Below are 20,106 nucleotides of genomic sequence, written 5' to 3' on the forward strand. Positions count from 1 at the left end.
GCTGTAATTGCATGTCTGTGTTTAGTCCTAGTTGCAGGAAAATCAAGCTATCGGGAGACTCTTTTCATTTGAAGACTTCTTCTTTCAGCTTTCAAATAAGGTAGTTTGTAGACTAATGCAGTGATCTATCTAACTTTAAAATGTTGAACTTCACCTAATATTAAATTTGATTTCTTAGTTATAAACCTATTGCTATTCTGGATATTTTTGTTCTCTGGAAGAAAGTTGATCAGTAGTTTCTGTCTGACCCATTTAATTGTTGGAAGAAATCTGATGCCTGGCTCTTGCCATTCTGGCAGTCTCACAAAAGGGGTAAATTATCTTGCAGGTCCTAGCTTGCCAGATGGATGAAATTATCTCTTTAAGCAGATAAATCATCAAGCTACTGCAATATATGGGGTTCATACTGGTAGGCAGGTACTGTATTCTTAGATAAAGAACCTTAGTCCTTTTAGGAGAAAAAACAAACAAACTTGTAAGTTTGTTACAACACTATTGCTGGTTTTCCTTATTGCCTGAATTTGTCTTCCTCAGGCWATATTCTAATCCATTTCAACATGTTTTAGGCTGGTGTGTCTTAAGGAGGAATGACTTGGTTTTTGTGTGTATGTATGTTTTTGAGGTGATCCAATAACAACTAGTTACATGACACTTCTGATAAAGGGGAATGTGTTTTAGACACTTCAAAATGCCTTTTTTTCCCCTAATAGTCTGTAGAAGGCCCTCTAGCTGCAGAAGTTCCCACTTCTGTTTGTTTGGGTTTTTTCCCCTGCAAAAGTGTTTAAGTCATTACTTTCATTGTCTCCCATACTTTTTCTTGGCAGTGTGTCAGAACAACTGATTCTGATCACTTCAAAACTGCCTGCATCCCTTTTATTACCACTTCAGTGACAGTGGGGGATATCGGGTGTGTTGATTCCCGCTGGCTCCCTGCTGCTGTCGACTCCAAATGCTGTCCTAGCGTGGATAGAGGGTTCCTGGTCTTTGCAGGATTGCCGCTGCTGTTGGCTGACAAGGCCTTTTGCCTATTTGAAAGGTCATACTTGAATTTTATGGGTTACAGGAGCCTGTGAGACACAGGAGGAGAGAGACTGATATAATGCTCTAAATGCTGTCCATATGTATGCTTTTATATAGGAAATAGYTTCAGTGTTTTACAGTGGTTTGGATATGTCCTGTCAAGTGACTTTACGTGCCTCTCCTGCCAAGTGCCATCATCTACACAGGAACTTCAGATTCTGTTTTGCTAAATTGTTTTCTTGTGTTACTGCTGCTTAGACATCCTCCTTAAAATGATTAATTAGGTGAACCATATCCACAGTGCTCCTGAGAAGAAAAGGTGTGGACTTTTGTTTTTTTCCTTCAGTTGGTAGATAAATAATTTTAAAGGTCTGTTCTCTACAAGTATTTGGATGTCTGGCCAAGAGTTTGTCAAGAATGTAGAGAAACTCTGTTCTCTCCTGCTCTATAAATGTTATCAGAGGTGGGAGGCAGTTACTAGGTAGTAGATAAACTTTTGTGGAATAGAAAATGGTTTTATGGTAAATGAGAAGATCTGGACCTATTATACTGATGGGGGATGTCTCCCCTTTTTCTCTCTTTTCTGGTGTGGGGGGGGAGGATTTCAATTTGTAATAACAAGTATTGTGTAGTGTAACAGATACTGGATGTCTTTAGAGTACTTATTGTAGTATCACTGCTTTGAAGTCTATTAAAGCTTTAAAATAGCAATAACCCATCTCCCCCCTCCCCCCATTAACCTAGAACCTTGGGGAAGTTTCTAGAGTTCACTGAAAAGAAAAGGTATATACATGCTTAGAGAAGCTCATTCTCTGTGTGCACCTGTTATCCTCAATAAGGATTTCCCCTTTCCTGCATCATTTAGGCTCCCTTTTTTGCCCTCCTCCTGCAGGGCTGCCAGGTTCTCCTGCTGGCTGGTCTGGAGTGCTGCCTGGGTGGTGGCACCTGCTCCTGCTCTCTGTGGGCTCAGCTCTCCAGCAGCCTCTCAGTACAGTCTTTCCAGATCTGTGTCCTTTTTTTTTTTCCCAGCCAAGTGTTAGGAGAGATGCAAAGAAAATTGGGACTGTGGTGGGGATTTTTGGGGGTTTTGAATTTGGTTTCCTATAGAAATGAAATTTATGCATTTCCATGCTTTTTTCTGCGTTTATTCATGATGATTTTTGAATCTCTTGACCATTTTCAGTGAATTATATGGTGTGTGGAACTATGATACCTAAGGATAGCTTAATTTGTAGAGAATTCAGTGAAAACCATTGTTTGGGTAAGTGGACGAAAATCCGAATTAACACCTTTAATCCAAAGGCAGAGGGAGCTCAGCAGATGATCATTTAATTTGGCTGGCAAACCAGTTTTCCAGAGTTACGTATGTACTTAAGCCACAGCATGTGCTGTCATATCCCCAGCAGTCCAGGCTGAATGAAACTACGGGGTAGAGTGTTAGGGAAGTAAGTTCATAGGGTGAGAGAGGAGGATGCTTTGGGGCTATAGTAAGAGGTTGGAGGGTATTGTGAGAGGGAACTCAAGGTATTCTAAGAAAATACTGAGGCTGCAAAGAGGACTGTAGAGTATTATGATGAGAGTATAATTGGGAACATAAGAAACCACACTTTAATAGGATTTCTGCTTGTGGGAAAAAAAAAAAWATTCCAATAAAGCAATGAGTGATGTGGAAGGTTTATCCTATGTAAGCTGCTGCTAATCAGTATAAATAATGAGGCAAGATGTAATTTCCTAAAGMAGTTTGTTTATGCATGTGATTTGGAGGGTGGTGTTGAGATTTTTTTTTGAAATATACGCACCCAGGTGGTATGGTTCAAAGTTGGACTTCTGCAAGTTTTCTCTATATGGGCATGAAAATGTCTTAGAAAATCAGGTTTTACTGTTGAAATACCATGAGCGGCTTCAGAATATGTAGTAGGATATTAGAATTGTAGACTTTGGGAAATCTGCTCATCCTTCATGAAGTCTCAGCTGTCAAGTGATAACTAAATCATCTTTCCAATTACAGCAGCATAAACTGAAATCGGAGATTAAACAGTTACTAAATGAGCATGGAGTCTACTATCTAGAGTATTGTTTTCGTTAAGTCTTTGGTGCTTCATTCTGTTTTTCAGGTAGGAGAAGAAAATTTTCAAGTGTTTCACTGGATTTCTGTAAGAATTAATGACTCGGAATATGTCCATACTGCTTGTTAGGCCTGAGCTGTACACAAGCCAAGCAAATCTGTCAATGTAGCATTTATTGTCTTATGTTTTAGCTTAATATTTGCATCTGTGCCTTTGTTTCTGTTAAGGATTGAGTGCTAAAAATTTTGGAATGTAGGTTTTGAAACACCAGGGTGAGTCTTCCTAGAAAATAGCTTGAAGTACTAGTTTTCAGGACTTGTTTCTTCTTTCCATCTTCTTTTTTATTTATTTTTTTCCACGTGCAGATTTAGCTGACCATATGATGCCGTTTTGTTTCAGCTCATTTCTTCTGGGAAATTGTCCTGGCAGACTAGCTGATAGATGAATTAAAGAAGTTGATGATTGCAGTTTGTAGGTTGTTTATGCACTGCTACTCAGAGATAATTGAGTGCTGTCTCGGCATTTAATGAAATACAGAAAGGTGCTAATTCTGGGAGGTAAGGGTAAAGTGAGCATTCTTGTCAGATTTGGTAGTTGCAATGCTATTGCCTGCCTGTCAAGCCACCCTGACTACACCTGCGTTTCTAGAATAAGAGAATTTTCACAATGATAAAAGCAGTGATGTATTTCAGATATGGGATGAACAACAGTGAATCAAGAACTTTTGCATTAAAAAAAGGGTTATCTTGGGGCTGTATAAGTGTTTCCCTCAATTTTTCGAGTGAGAAAGTACTTGAGTAAAAGAACCTATATAGCTATAAAAGTAAGTAACTTGCCATCTGGAAGTTTTGCTTTATCAAAGTACTGCAAGTCAGTGGTTTGATACCAACAGGTCACTGCAACCACTGGGTTGCAAGTGATAGGTTTCAAATTCATGGACTTGATTACTGATGGGCTGTGAGTAAGAAATAGTGTTACGATATTAGCGTTGTCCAGTTTTACCGAAGCTGTTGCTAGAGTGTATGTCAACTGTGTTTAACCTCCCAGACATGTCAGTAACAGTCATCTGCATGAGGTACTATTAATTGGCTCTACAGGGTCTGCTAATTCAGATGGGCTAAGATCTTGAGTATTAATGTGAATTATTGGTCAGATAAATGGTGTTACAGCAGCAGTGAGATCTGGTGTTTGTAACCTTGGGTAAGGTGAAACTTTTTTCCTCCCTTTTTTGGGCTTATTGCGCTCGTGCATTTGTTGTAAGAATAGGATAGGTCCTTTGTACAGTGTRGACTGTACAAACTGGTAGTTTCCTTTCCTGATCTGCACAAGCAGATGATGGTACCTCAATCCCAGTATATCTCCAGTGAAGTAAGAGGTACCATGTGTACGATGGCGGTTTTGGCCATGATTGTTAGTGCTAAACTGCAAAGGTGTGTTCTCTCTAGATTCTGCCCTACTGTTAAACATGCAATATTGACTTTTTTCTAATTCCCTTGGTAGTGTTTTGTTTTGTTATTTCTTGTTTTGTTCTTCTCTTCTAGTCGTCGTCTTTTTTTTTTTTTTTTTAACTTCTGGAGGAATAAACTGTTAAATTGTTATTAGCATGTTATGCTTGATTAACTTACAGACTGCTTTCTTCACTTGCCAGCAGTTTAAGTATAGATCTAACTACCTGTAAACTTGTGGATTGCTGTATGGTTGTTTTGTAAATTGTCTTGGTTTTTGATACTTCAGTTAAAATTTTTATAACCGAGTATTCACTTCCTTGCAAGTGGGGAGTATCAGAAGTGCTAGATGCAAGAATATATAACAAGAATATTTAATGAAACAAAACCCATCAAATTAGCTGCCTGTCTAGTATGATTTTTAAAGTGTTGAACAAGGTATGAAACTAAAGTGCAAAAAACCTACAGGCATCTCTAAGATAAAAGCATCTTGGCAGCTATAGTTAAGAGTATCGTTTATGTCATTTTATATTGTCTTGTATCCTTTGTTATTCCAGTGCAAAATGTAATTAAAGATAAAGGTTGCAAAATGAAGCACTAAAAAGTTAAGAAATGGTAATGCTATCAATCCAGCTGAATATTCCGACCTGCCACACTTTCTAGTTTTAATGCATTGCAGCAAAATCTTCACAACTACTAAGTTAAGATAGAGAATTTGATCAGTAATTTAGGATGGATGGAAATGTAATCATCAGTCATCACTCAAACAACTGAAGTAATAAAACCAGAAATTTCAGAATAATATTTAAAGAAAAACTATCACATAGCAATTTTTTAAAAGAAATTTCCAGGAAAAATAGAATCAGCCATGTCTGTTCTTGAAGTCAGTGTTTACCTGGCTTTTGGGATTAATTACAATAAGCATAATTAATAACATCTTTTAAACTTATGAAGATTGTTTTCTCAATTTTCCCTCCTTCCTACTCCAAGAAAATGCTCCTTTTGATTCCAAATTAGCAATCTGACTCAGTCTTTATATAGTTCTATTCTGGCAATTCCTTTGGTTTGACCCATCCTTTACACCCCATATTGCCAGTGTTCTTGCACAGCGCATACAAAAGAAAATCCCTAAAGAGTAAATCCATGCATTTCCAATGATTTGAAGATGTTAAATACATTTTTAACAATTTAGGGACTCAGATTCGCTGGCATATGCTGTCTGTTTTATGCCTTCTGGAGTACTCCAAAGCAACTGGACAATACAAAGCCAATGTAGACAGATTTACAGCTGCTTTGCCTCTCTGACTCAGGGCAGCAGAACCTGCATATTATTTTCATTCTTTGTTGTGGTTTATGAACTCCTGAATTTTCACATTTCCATTTTCTTCATATTTCAAATATGTATCTATTTCCTTCTTGCTAATTGTATCCATCTTGCTAATTCAGATGCAGCAGGTTTTAAGATGTTTAGGGCTAATATTGTTAGCTAAGAGTGTGTTTCCCTCTGTTGTGCCTGCCGCAGTCCGTTGTTGAGTTTGGTTGAAGCCACAGCTGCCTTAACAAAGGTGGCCAGTACTTGCCTTCTGTTTTCACTACTGGGAATGAAGCCAGTTGCCCTCAGGGAAAAAAGTGGCTTCCTATCTGTAAGGACATAGATGATGACTTTGAGAGAGGATGAAAACGAGGTAACAGTTTTTCTTTGCTTAGAGGCAGCCTATGGCCTCAGTCCTTGTGAGAGTATAAGTAAATGGCAGCTGTTGTGGAAAAAGGGCAATCCTTTTGAGAGTTGCTCTGGAGTACATTAGTCTTCATTCTCTGAAGAACCGAGAAAATAGCTGCTAAATCTGAATGCCTTTTCATAATCACTCCATTGCACTACATGAAGTGTCAGATATTAATCTTAAATGTACATGCAGATACTAAATGCATAGAGATGATTTGGGGAATAGTCCTGGTAGCTACATTTTAAAGAACATTTTACATGCTTTGAACTAGTGGATTTTTGAGAATTCTTAAAAAAAAAAAAAAAAAAAAAAAAAAAAAGTCTGTTCAGGACAGAATGAGTAAGTGCTATAGTTCTGTAGGGGATAAGTATGGTTATGCATGACTAGAAGCTTTAAATCTTAGGTTTAAGTACTAAACTTCTCCCCAACTATTTGAACTTGGGATAACATCAATTTAATGGTGACCTATCTGTGCCTGTGCCTGCCTTGGATTAGTCATTCGCTGTACAGCTTTCTTGGCGGCAGCATTTAGGAGGCTTCCTGTCTCCTTGTCCCCTGCTTAATGAGTGAAGTTCTGACTTACCTAGTACAGGTCACTAACCAGGACAAGGTTAGGCAGCAGGACATCACGACTCAGGCATGTTACTGAAGGTTATTACTGCTGAGTTCAATCATCTGCTTCTCAGTGGGTTCCCTGAAAGCGAACTGAATGATCTACGTTAGTAAAACAGAGCAAGTTGACAGCTCTCTGGATATACGTTGCAGCATAGAGCAGATGTACTTGAGCTGGGTTTAAGCTATTGTATCCACGGGAACATGGAGTTCAAAGTAAATGCTTTGGCAGTTGGCCTGTGCTCATAAAACTGGTCTTTGCAGGTCCTCTAGCTCACTTCTAACATCTCTTCCTCATTCGCTGGCTAACATCCAAGCTATGCGCTAAATCAATAAAGGTAGTCTAGGTGCACTACATGTGTTTTGTGAATAYGTAGAGTTAAAACTTATCAGGCAGCATAGACACTTACTGTTTTAATGTATTGCTTTGTGGGTTTAATATTATTTCATCAAAAAACCTTTGCAAACCAGCATTAATGACTTAAAACCTCTCTAATGTGGAGGTGCTTCTACATGTACTAGGAAGCTGGAGAAATTAACTCCCTGTTCGGGATCTTTTCTAAAAGTAAATTCTGCTGACCTTTTATAATACAGTTCAGTTTCAATACTGAGAGATGATAAAGCATGCTGTTGCGCTCCCCATGGGCAAAATGTAAGTAATAGGAATGACGGACCAATACTCTCCCCCACTTGTCTATGTGGCGACATGAACTAATGTTAGTGATTTGAACTCTTTTATAGTCTATATTCCCATTCGGCCTGGGTATGCTTCTTGGGTATGATATTTGCTTAAATGAAATGTGTACTCAAATATGTGAATGCAGTTGGTAATGTTTGAATATAAAAGTATCAAAATTCTGCAAGCTGCCATGGTTATAGGATGTTGCTGATGTACGATCCTTATACTGAATTGCCACTGCAGTGTATATTGTTAGACTTCTTCCCTTATGGTGATAGGCTGCTTCAAAATGTATTTCAAAGAAACCCTTTTTAATGGCAAGTTGTACAGACTTGTTGAGAGACATAAAGAGTGACAGAACCGTTTATTGGCCTTTGCGCTCTTGCCTGAAGCATCTCGTACTGATGTTTGTGGCTTCTCTTGAATGGAGAGGTGGCTGAATGACTGAGCAGTTAGGAGACAGCTGGACGCAGGGGCCTTTCTGGAGGCTGCCTTTTCTGTTGTAAGTGTAACAAAACTCCATACCCATAACTATCCCACAAAACTGGGATCAACCCAAATACTGACAGCTAGATGAGGTAAGAAACAAACTCAGTCTTGAGAAAGATCACTCAGAGGAGCTGAAAGCATTCTTCAAAGATTAAGTGAAACTAGTACATAAAAAGAATTGTCTCCTAAAATATCCCATAGTGCTAATATTTATTATTTAGCTTTAACGAATGAAAAAGATTTGAAGATTTTTGGCGAGGGGAGAGAGAGAAGTAGAAGTATTTAAGCACAACTATAGTAACTTTTGTGTCTCATAGATAATACTAAGCTTTATCATGCCGTTAAAACTGTTGGGTAGGTATTAGCAGAAGTTCAGCAGCCTCTGCTTTCTGATCTCACTTCTTGCCCTCACAAAATCCCATTTTTCAGTCAGCCTGTCCTTGCTGGGGGACGGCATTGCCTTCTCCTCCAGAGCCCTGTCACAGGGTATCTTAACCCAGTACAGTCCTGTTCTTTGCACCCGGTCTTACGCAAGCCGTGGATAATAGTGACTTCTCGCGTGGTAGTTGTGCTTGGGTTTGACCTTGCTCGTGGGGATGCCGGCTGCGAGAGGGAGCGCGGGCTGCCTCCATCCGCTCTCGGCCTGGGCACGAGCGCAGCGGCCGTCGGGAGCTCTGCAGGGTGGGAGCAGAGCCCCGACCGCCGCGGCACTGGGACTGCCCCGGGGCGCAAGCTTGCAACGGTGTGGTCAGGTCACTGCCTAGGAATACTGTGGGGGTGTTAGCTGGATATTGCCTTCGTTTAGAATTGCAGAACGACCATACTATTGCTGTATTAACTGCTGAGCTAGAAGGAATGCAAGAGAATACTTTCACTGAATTTATTGGAATAACTAGTGACTTCTGCTTCCCRTCTTTATCCCATGTTGTCTCTGGAGTTAAAATGGATTTTCCTTTAAAAAACAATACATAGATCAAGCCAAAAATTGTAGTTGGAGGATCATTTAGCAATACACAGAAGAATTAAAAACAAATCTCTGAATTCCATCCAATTGTTTCATTATTGGCCCTTCCATCCAGCAAGCAGAAGGCTTTTCTTTTAAATCAATACCAGATTATCCATACATAAAATAGTGTTTTATTTGTAAAAATGGAACAGGCTCAGCTTTTCATCAGCATAGGAATCGATCATTTATTTCTCCTCCGTAGGTTCTTACAAAAGCACTAGATTTATGGCCTGTGATAAACTGTTGAGATACAGAGCATGTTGTTTTTAGCAGGAGCCAGCGATTCTCTAATCTGTTGGGATATTGGGATTATATTTCTGAGGCTGCTTAATAAGGATTTTGGGGTAGAATTTTATGATTTCAGACTGTTTTTTAACCCTAAGATCTGTTTGTAGAATTGAGCAGGCTTTTTGTTTGTTTGTTTTGGAGACACTGAGTTGGAACTGAAAGGCACCAAATGTGTGAATATTCAGTTATCTAAAACTACTTGTTTGTATGATGATTAGCATTTAAATAAAAAAWACCTTTGCATTTAAATAAGCACGTGTTCATTTTTTCTTCTCTCTGTGATGTTTCTCTGTATGGGGTATCAACTACAGGCTGTTAAACAATGGGGAAAATGTTTAGCGTTATGTAACTTGGTTTCTGCTATAAAAAGCAAAACCAGCTTAGTTCTAACATGTATTGCCAGGTAGATGAATATTATGTGGCGACAGAGAAGACTTTGCTAATAGTGTTTTAGAAAACGTTGGGCTGAGTTTCTTTGCTTATGTAAAACAGTGGTCTTTGTTTGGCACTTCTGGTGGTGCTGGGAGGGCTGTGTAGCCTCATTGATTGGTTCCATGCAGGGGAAATCTGACCTTTAGCAGATGTTTGAGAAACTGCCAACATTCAGAGTGATCAGCAGACTAGACAGTTTTTTCCTTGTTATGTCGATGAGAACTTCCATTAGATTAGTACCATGCGTGACAATGTTAAAGGTTTTAAATGACTGCTAAAGTCTCTGAAACAAGGCAGATCTTCCTGCACTGTGGGGTCGCATCAAGTAATTTATTTTCTTATGTAGATAGTTTTGATAATTGATTAGCTGATACAAATATTTTGATATTTTAAGTGTCTTTTAAAACTTTCTTTAGTAAAGACATTTAGATTTTAAGTCAGTTTTGATTTGTCTGTATTTTTTTTAAGGTCAGGTTTAGCATGCTGTTATAGCATCAGTTTGGGGTAAATGCTTTCAAAGAAAAAAGAACAAGCTGAAAGGGGCTGGGGAGGGGGAGGCAGCAGTGAAACATATCCCATCTGGAGCGCTTGGCGTGGAACAGGATGTTGCATGACTCCATGTGAAGTCTGCTCTCACGAACAGTATTCGAAGTCATGTAGGAGATTCAGCTGCTTAGTTGTGGGAGTTTAGCATGAAACGAGGTCTGTTTTCTCAAACTCCAACAGTTAGAACTACAGGAAAGAGGTGGGACTTAATATGAGATTTATGTGATGAATAACTCAACAACACCAGCAGTTGCCAGATTAAACCCTTTCCTGCAGGTGCTGGCTTTCCTCAGAGGTTTGCAATTGTTTTTCAGTGTGTTACATGTGGGAAGAAAAGTTATTTAAAGGATTAGAGATTTAATATGAAAAAAAGATAATGACAAGGCATTTATTTCTGGTTTTAAATTTAAAAATCAAGTAATTGCAAGAGGATTGATCTTGTCTTGATATTAGATATCTTGCATACTTCTGTGATTTTGTTGTTGTTGTTTTTGTTTTTTTACATCTAGGGTGCAGAAAACATGCTTTGATAGAAGCCAGTACTGAAAGCTAGTTCGTAATCGAACAACCAGTTCTGCCATTTGGGCTTTTGTTTTTCTTTCCCCTGGACAAAATGTATCCTGTGAATATTTGGTTTTTATTTTTTATTTATTTTATTTTTAATTAAAGGTGGAAAGGAAGGTATGTGATGGTAAGAGAAGCTACATGTTAGAAAGTCTGGAAATCTTTGCCCTTTGCTCTCAGTACTCAAGAACACTAATTTTTCCAATGTTATGGAACTTGTCAGATATGTTTATTTTTATGTTTCCTATTAATTCGTGTCGTGTACACAAGAGGAGAAAAGTCGGAGAGAAATTTGTAGCTGTGTTGCTAATGAAAACCATAATGAGTTCTGAAAATTCTTTGGCAGCTTATTTTGGTATCTAATAATCTATGTACCAAATCATACTAAAGTTTTTCTTTTGGATATATGCAGTATTCTGATCCCTTCTTATGAGCAGAACTAGAAAAGCTCTCCCAGTTGTGTTTGGTATATTTAATATCACTTCTGAATCTTGTTCATATAATCCCTRTCTCATGTTAAATAATCATGAGCTGGTGGGAGGCAGTAGCAGCTCTGTATCGATTGCCTTAATGGGTTACTTGGTTGTTCCAGTCGTCTGCCTGGCTCGTCGGTGATCTCCCCCTTCCCCTCCAAATGGAGATAGGAATGGGTTTTAGCTGTGGTGTCCTCCCTTCTTTTTTTTTTTCCCCTGTATCGTGACCGGGGAGTAAGGCATCTTGGCCTCACAGGTTTTGGGGGAAGTGGAATGCATGGGAGAAAAACATAGCTTGCTTTTTCATGAAGTTTCATACATGCACTGAATAAAAATATCGGTGTACCTATTTGTCTGCTGTGCTGGGAACTGTGTATTTTCTGTTTAAAGTGTTTTGTATTTGGCTATACTTAATTCTCTGGTAGATTATAAAACATGAGATATTTGTATCACTGTGAAATAAGCTCATCAAAAGTTGCAATAAAGGCTATAATGAACAGTATTTTCAAAAAATACTTATTGCATGTTCTTTTCACTTAATACAGTGTTAATATGTGCGTTGACAGTAGAAAGACATCTCTGTCTTGTATATTTGTCTTGGATGCTTAAGTGAAGTTCCACATGAATAAGAAGTGTTACTTTCTCATCCATACTGGGTTCATTGCAACACTAGGTATGTTATACATATAATCTAGAAGGAAATGAGACTGTTTGCTAGAAATAGCATCTAGATTTTAAGTAGTCCACACAGTGAAGTGGAAGGCATTCGATAAAGCAAGGTAGAAACCTTTGCTCTCATTCCCTGATATGTTTTGAAAACAGATTCACTTTATCCTTATCAGTAAATACTTCTGTTGTCTTGCATCACTAGGGATTATACAGCTGGAGACTCCCCGTCAAAAAGAGCTTCCTATAGAGTGTTCGTTTTCCTGAAGGGGACAGTTGTGTTCCCTAATTTAAATGGTAGTTTTCTGGCTGAGTCACAAGGGAATAAGTGAATGGGAATAAGTATGATGGAAGTATCTTTTCTAGCACTGATTTCTCATAATCCAGTAGAATTGTCAAATGCATGCTAATTCATTCAGGGAAGGCTGTTGTTGCTTTAGTTATCTTTGGAAGGCATAAAGGCCTGCTTAGTTACTTGCATTTTTTCTTTTAACTGAAATCTTGTCTTTATTCTGTATAATTGTATCACTAGCTGCACAATCTAGTTGCAGCTTGATTTCCTTTTCAAGTGACTTGTACACAACATTTCAATGATGTTTAATCATTCAGAGAACTTGAAATACCTGTGGTGTGTTAAACTTTGGTAATGATGATGCATATCTTTAAAGAATCTGATTAAAATCTGAATTTAAATCATAAAGTGATTATCAGAATTACAAGGAGCTCCTCAAAAAATAAACCTAAATGCAGAATAAGTGCTATAAATTTGGAGAAAGTTATTCTGCATTTCCTATATATAAAGGCTGAACCAAGGGGAAGCATAAAACTGCATCTTAATTTTAAACCAACAAGATGTTAGTGAGGAAATAAAGGGAGAAAGAAGAGAGGTGGAAAGTACCAGTCTTCATATTCATATTTCAGGCTTCATGTTTTAATTGTTCAATTCCATGAACAATTTAAGTAACTTCCATAAAATATCACAGAATCAACACAGTAGGTACACTTACCGTATATGTCATTTCTAGCATTTGAAAGCTGCCTTGGATATAAAGCAAAGCTTTTTTTGTTGTTGTTCCAGAAACTTGCACAGATGGCGAGCAAATTATGTGCAGTTCTGAATTAATGGCTTTTTATTCTCTTCTCTGCAGAGTGCATTTTGAGTTGAAGGGAGGTCTTTTTTTTTTTTTTTCTTTATCCTGGGCACAGCCCTTATATACTGGGAGTCACAGACTATAAAATCATCCTGCAAGAACAAACTTCATTTGATTTGACTTTGTCATCACTGTTAAAATGTCAGTTACCTGAAAATATTTTGCAGGCTGTTGTTACAGGGAGTGTCTGTGATTTGAGTTCTTTACTAGTAAGTTAGCTAGAGATGGATAATGCAGTAATTAAGGTTATTAATTTGGTTTGTTAAACAGCTTTTTAGGTATACTCATTGCCAGTGTGGTGGTGGTATGTCTTTTGCTTCTTGGCTAAAGCATTAAGAGTTTCATGGTGGTGTTGGATCTATTCTTCCTTAAAAATATCTTTGCAAAAATTCATGGGAGAGCAGAAAATGCCTAATCTGTTACATTTTCTTCGCTTTTTTTTGTTTAAGCCGCAGTTCATTCAAGACTTCCAGAACAATTCCTAATTTTAAAAAATAAGGTCTATTGTAAGCTGTCCATCCTCCCCTCCACCCCGTGAAATTTTTTTCATGCAACTAAGGTGAAAATTACAAACATTTCATTTTAGTTTGGAGAATTGTGGTACTGAGGTAGGTTGGTTAATACTTAAATGGTTAGGAATTAGATAGGATGTAAGAAAGTTGAACACCTTCCTCACATATTTGAAGAATTTGTTTGCAGGACATGAAAAATAAGGTAGGATCAGAGAGAGCAAACTATTTTCTCCTAAAAACAATAGTAGGCAAACATGCTAAGAGATATTCATGTATGTATTGTAAATGATTTCTGTAATCTTAAGGAGAAGTACTTTCCATCCCTGCATTCCTCAAACCTTTACATATCAAAAATTCTATTTAGTTGTAGTAGTCTTTTTTACATTATACTGTAATCTTTAAAAAAAAAAAAAAAAATCAGTGAATCCAGTCTTTTACAGTCACTTTCGAGTGATTTGTTATAGCACCTGAACACACACTGAYTTTAGGTCTGCATTACATTTGGTATTATATAAACATATAATCTCTGCCCCCAAAGAGCTTGTGGTCAGAACAGATAACACTGAACTGAAGTGACTGTATTTCTGTTTTACAGCTTGGATACCAAAGAAGAGAGATTGTGACTTGTCTCGTGTCATGAAGTGTTTGCAGAAACTCCCAATTCAAAGATGTGTCTGAAAAAAAAATTTTTTTTTAACAAACTATCTGTTAGACTTTTGAAATGCATTGACAAAAGTGAAATACTTGGTTAAGTTGGGGCCAAACTGTCTGTGTGCAGACATAATAAATGAATCTTTGTTCTAATGTAAAAAGTCTTAGAAGGACTGTGAGTTGAAAAAGATGATTGCCTAAATCAGGGTATTACTGTATTTATTTATAGTTTACATATAATTTAGAGTTGTAATTTATGGTCAGAAATTTTAGATATCTATAACTGAGTAATGGCCATTATGGCAAAGCAGAGGTCAAGGAAACGGAAACTGTACAGAAACACAGGAAACTGAGGCTCTGCTCCTCGTTCTCCTCCAAAACTGCTTAATTTTGGCAGGTTGTTTCCTTTTGTCTGGTTTGTTCGTTGGTCCCCCCTCCCCTGACTTAATCTCCATTGGCCATTTAGTGTAATACTTCGAGATATCTTGGTTCAGAGCTTGGATGAAGCTTGATGCCAAGCTTGTGGACCTTTATTCACTGATGTAGTATGAACTGTAATGACACACTTCTTTGTGTAAGTCTAGCCTTGGGATTTGGGATCAGACAGAAGAATAAAGGAAAAACAGGTACACCTGAAAAATCTTAATCCTTTCAAGCTTCAGCCTGTTTGTACAGATTCTATTTTTCCCCTCTAATACTGCAGTTAATCCATATGAAAGAAGTAGACTTCTGTAATTTTGGCTATGAATCCTGTGTTAGCAAGTGTCTTCAAGTTTTTTTAGGTATATCAGATTATGTGAGTTTATTTTTGAAATGTGTGATGACTCCTTAGTAGGAAGGGGTAGACAGAGATTGACAATATGAAGGAAATGGAGCTTTAGTTCTGAAAAATGAGTTTCAAGGGAGCTTTGAAACCCAGATGCTGGTAGGGTAATGAGAAGCAACCTTGGACTAACAGTAAGGAAAGAATTGTGCATGTAGACTAGAACTGAATAGAAGCAGAATCACAAAACTAATGGAGAAAACTTCAAAAAAGGTGTGATTCAAATTTTGTAAACTAAAAATCAAAAAGAACAAGAAAAGTTAAATGCCTCTGGGTCTTAGCTGGCAAGAATTTAGAAACTTTGGATATGTTGTCTTTATTGTACTGCTTAGAGGTGATTTAGGCAGAGCTAGGAGAAACAGTCTGCAGACTGTGGTTATAGATAGCACACTGAGTGGAGAAAAGGAGACGGCAAGCTATTAACAAGACAGTGGGTAAAAAGTTTCTTCTCTGGTAAAAGATTAGGCTTTTAAGTAATTAACATAAGGCACTTCAGTACACAAGCTTTCCTACTAAAATATTTCTGGTACTATTGCAAAATGAAGGAATAAACTTCTGGGAAATACTTTCCAGTGTTTTAGTAGATAATCAATAAAAAGAGGTAAATATTCAACTAAACTTTTACCTTCCAAGATTTTTGTCTTGATGTTTTTGAAGAGTTTTTAATAAGTTCTACTTGATGAGAAATGGTAGATTGGCTTGTTGCTTCAGATTATTATTCTTGGTTATAGAAGCAAATACTGTGTTGCCAACAGAACACAGAAGATTACCATTTTGTAGCTGATAACATAATTTACATGAAATACAATATACTGCTTTTTTGCTAGATGAACTTTGCTGTTGGTTTCCTAATTACTCTCTTGGTGTGTCTGCAAAATTCTATTAAGGTCTGTAAGCTGACCAAGGAGCAGCACTCAACTCTGCAAGGCTGTCCAAGCATCTTCCTGCTGTTGATTTGAACTTGGCCTTGAAAAAGTGCCTCTGGTACCAACAGAATCTGCTGACTGGCTTTTCCAGTGTGGTCTTTCCCTGTGCTAAAGCTATGCTGATGTTCTTTGGGTATTCCTGGCTTTATCTGACCAAAAGTGGATTGTTTGGGAGCCCATTACTGGTGTCCTGAGAACAGTGTGGACAGGAGAACAGCTGAGGCACTTGCTCTTTTTCTAGTCTGGATTTGAATGTATAGGAACCAAAAATATATTCCAAAATCTTACTTTACTTCTACTCTCTCTTTTGTTTGACCTCAAACAAAGATGTACTGTTGACAAGTATGGTTTTTATTCAGGCTCTGCGCTGTGGTTTTAGGATGACGTCACTTTTCATACCAAACAGGCTGAACCTCCGCCAAGATAGATATTGATAAATAGTACTAGGTCCAGGTCTAACCTAGGAGTTTGAAACCTTGGAAAGATTACTGTTTTGGCTCCTTGCCTTTTGAAGACAGCTAATTGGATTTTCTTGGTAGAAATGGGGAAAGCCCTGTGCTTTCATCACTTCTATTGATTGCCCCTAGCAGTGGCTCAGCTACGGGCTCTTCAGATGGTGTCAGGCAGCCAAAGAGCCCGTGTAAGGCCCCGGCCGCTGCTCCGGCCAGCTGCTACACAGCCCTCCTGCGGCAGCTGGGGCTGTGGCAAGGCACCTTGCTGACTGCCCCACCTTGCAAACAGGGTGCAGCCGAGTCGGATTTTGTGGGTAAGGAAGCACGGCAAATCATGAATCCTACTAGGAGGCAACATCTTCCTTTCACTGTGTGCTTCAGTTCAGCCTCTTGCAGTGCTTTGTGTCCCCTGACAACCTGCTAGACAAACTTTAACCTTATCCTCATTAACAAGTGATAGCACTGGCAAAATTGACTGAAAGCCATTAATATTTAACAATTAATACATTTTTTTAAATGGTCTTATTTCCATTCAGTTGCTTTTTTTAGTCAGATCTTGAAATATGAGATACAGATTAAAAACAGTGCAGACAGCATTCTCAGTTTTAGGAAATCATTATTGCTATGTTTCATAGAATTTATTGAATGACAGCATTAAGTTGTCTTTTTAGTGTGATGTTAACAACATGCATATATGCACCCATAAATTGGTTTTAATTAGTCATCTAAATAGTTATTACATAGATGTGTTAAATTTTCAAAAGGATTTTTTGTTCACCATATTTAGAAACACAAACATCTAATTCAAACACAATTTCCATTGTTTTTAAATTGAATATGTAGGTTTGGTATGTGTTTCTTGAGTTGTTTTTTAGAAATTATCATGCAGATATTTAGATACAGTAAGAAAAAAGTTTTTTGCCCTGTGTAATTTGAAATATTTTTTTAAGCCTGAACAACTGCAGTTTTTGTGTAATGGTATATTTTAACTAGGTGTTGCTAAGAGTTAATGTTTTCTTAAAATTTCACGTCACTTTTATTTTTCAATTCAGGTGAGTAATTCAGTGTATTTTTGGCATCTAAAACATTTTGAAAATGGTGCTACTAGACATGATTTTGTTTGTAAGCCCAATACAGTCCTGATTTAATTCTCGGTATGCTTGTTGTTTCCCTTTGCCATTGAGATGTGAATTTGGAAAAAGGTTGCAAAATTGGTACATCAAATATTTTAAGTACCTAGGTGATCCAAACAGCTTTCAAAGTAAAATTTCACTCTCCTCTGGGACTATCTTTTTATCAGGGACAAGTCTTTTTTGAGAAACTCGTTTAAAACTCTAAATAGCGCATAGGGAGTATCTTTTTTTCCTTTTGATTCAGTATAGTTCATATTTTTTTTTCCTTCAACTTGCTCCTTGGAACATATGCCTTAAATTCATGTATGAAAGACATGCGTCTTTCAAATGTTTTCCTTTATTTTTCAAAGATGGTATTGGGGCATCCAAGAAAGACGCTGTTGTTTCATGTTCTCGGGAATCTTCCTTTCTGCTCTCGGCGATGAGCTGGTTGCTTAGCAATTCAAGCCACAGATGGGAGCAGGCTGGTGGAGTAGCACTGGGATTTTTCTTAAGTTGTGCAGCCATTTTTCTCCTCATCTTTTCTGCAAAAACTGCTTATCTTCAGTGTTAAGGGCATACATTTCAGGGAATGCAAAATTAGGGTTCCAAAACTAACTGTAAATTGTATAATAAGTTGATCATTTCTAAGCTTATTTCCCCTTAATATATCTTGAAACTTTTATTTGTTTGAAATAAAAAGTTGTTTTTATTCAAAGGCCCTTATGTATTCAGGTTGTAGGATTTGATGTTTTAAAGCTTGATGTAGGGAAGCTACCTTGAAAATTCATATTTATTGAAGCATGCGTTTCTTGTTACACCTGGTCCTCTTCCTTTCTGCGCATTACGTTTATTTGACATGTCTTCCAGCAAATGAGTATCTCTGGCTTATTTAGAAGCCTGCTCAGGAGACCTATGTTGTTTTCCTTATTCTTCTGTGTAGGAAGTTTATTGAGGCATGTTGGGGGTAAAGGTTTGACCTCACCTTAATGTGTCTGTCACCAGATGTCTCAACAGTAAGGATTAGATTCCTCTTTTTTTTTTTTTTTTTTTTTTGGCAAATGATCCTGGGGCTGTGCGTTTGTGCCCCCTTCCCTCCCAAAGTGGTGAAAGGGGGGCGACCTTTATTCTGGGATGTAAAAATAGTCTTCCCTAGGGAGTACATCAAGGGGTTTCGGCAGAGATGGTTTTCGGGAGTGACGCGGGGATAGCTGACTCTGCAAAGAGGTGGCACTAGAGTTCTTGGCACCCCTGCCTGCCTGCCTTTCTTTCTTAAATTTTATTTGTTTCTTTTTTATTCTATATGGCAGAATACATCAGTTCCACATTTCCACAGAGGTTTTTCTGTACTTGTTAGATGAGTGTTTTCAAATCCCCTTAAAAACCTTACACTTCTACTGGATCCTCTCCTCTGCAAGAGAAAAATGTTTGTTAATAGGTCTTATTTTCAGCACTGATCTTATTTTCAGCACTGTTAGCTCCTTTTCAAGTCTAACTGGAGCGTTTATTCTTCTGTAGAGATGGAAAGGCTGAGAAAATGTTTAATGCAATAAGATATTTTGGGAAAATATTTGAAGTTGCAATACATTATGTATATCCTGTGTTGTTACATGCAGTATCTTACTAGTATGTGAAACCTCRTTCTGAGACACTCAGATCTGTGGCCAGAGTTACGCAGGGTTAGCCGGTACTYAGGTACTTCAACATGCAGCCGTTTGCTGCAGAAGAGAGATGCTAGTGGCACCCCTATTTGCAAGCTGGAACGATGCTTGTGGCGTCGGCTAGCCTGCCGTTGGCTTCCCCAGCCCAAAACGAGCATGCCACAATCCTGGCCGCCTGCCCCCACGGCAGGCGCTCCCCCCGCGGCCACCCCACGGCCTGCGCCCGGGCTCAAGCCGGCTGCCTCGTCCTGTGTGGGGGCGCCAGGGCTGGGAGTCCGGGGGCGCCGTCGAGCGGCGCTGGAGTGGCTCCACGTAGTGGGGCAGCTTGGATCTTGCTCCCAAGGTCCCACTGTCACCCAGCAATACATTGGGGTGTGCGGGGCAGAGGAGGAGGCACCTCTTTTTTAGTAATGGTTTATTAAATGGTTTTAATGGTTTATTAAATTTTTCTCCTCGGTAATGACGCAGTAGCGGTTTTGGAAGACTCGTCTCTCCGGATTTCAGAAGCGCCGTAGCCGAATGCTACATGCTATCCTTCAGCGCCTTACAAGGAATATGGGGTAGGCTCTGCTCTTAGCAGAGGGACCCGGAGCCATCGCCATGCCAAAAATGGGAATTCTGGGAGTTCTGGAACAGCAAAGATTTAAGTCTACAGATAATGAACTGTTCTCTTAATTCTACACTTCAGCTTCTCAGGCTATAACTGAGGACTGCCCCATCCTCTTTACGCCCTCCCTTCAGATACTTATACGCATTGATAAGATCCCCCCTCAGCCTTCTCTTCTCCAGGCTGAACGGTCCCAGCGCT

Source organism: Apteryx rowi, unplaced genomic scaffold (genome assembly GCF_003343035.1).
Source record: "Apteryx rowi isolate R43461 unplaced genomic scaffold, aptRow1 scaffold_30, whole genome shotgun sequence".
Taxonomy (NCBI): domain Eukaryota; kingdom Metazoa; phylum Chordata; class Aves; order Apterygiformes; family Apterygidae; genus Apteryx; species Apteryx rowi.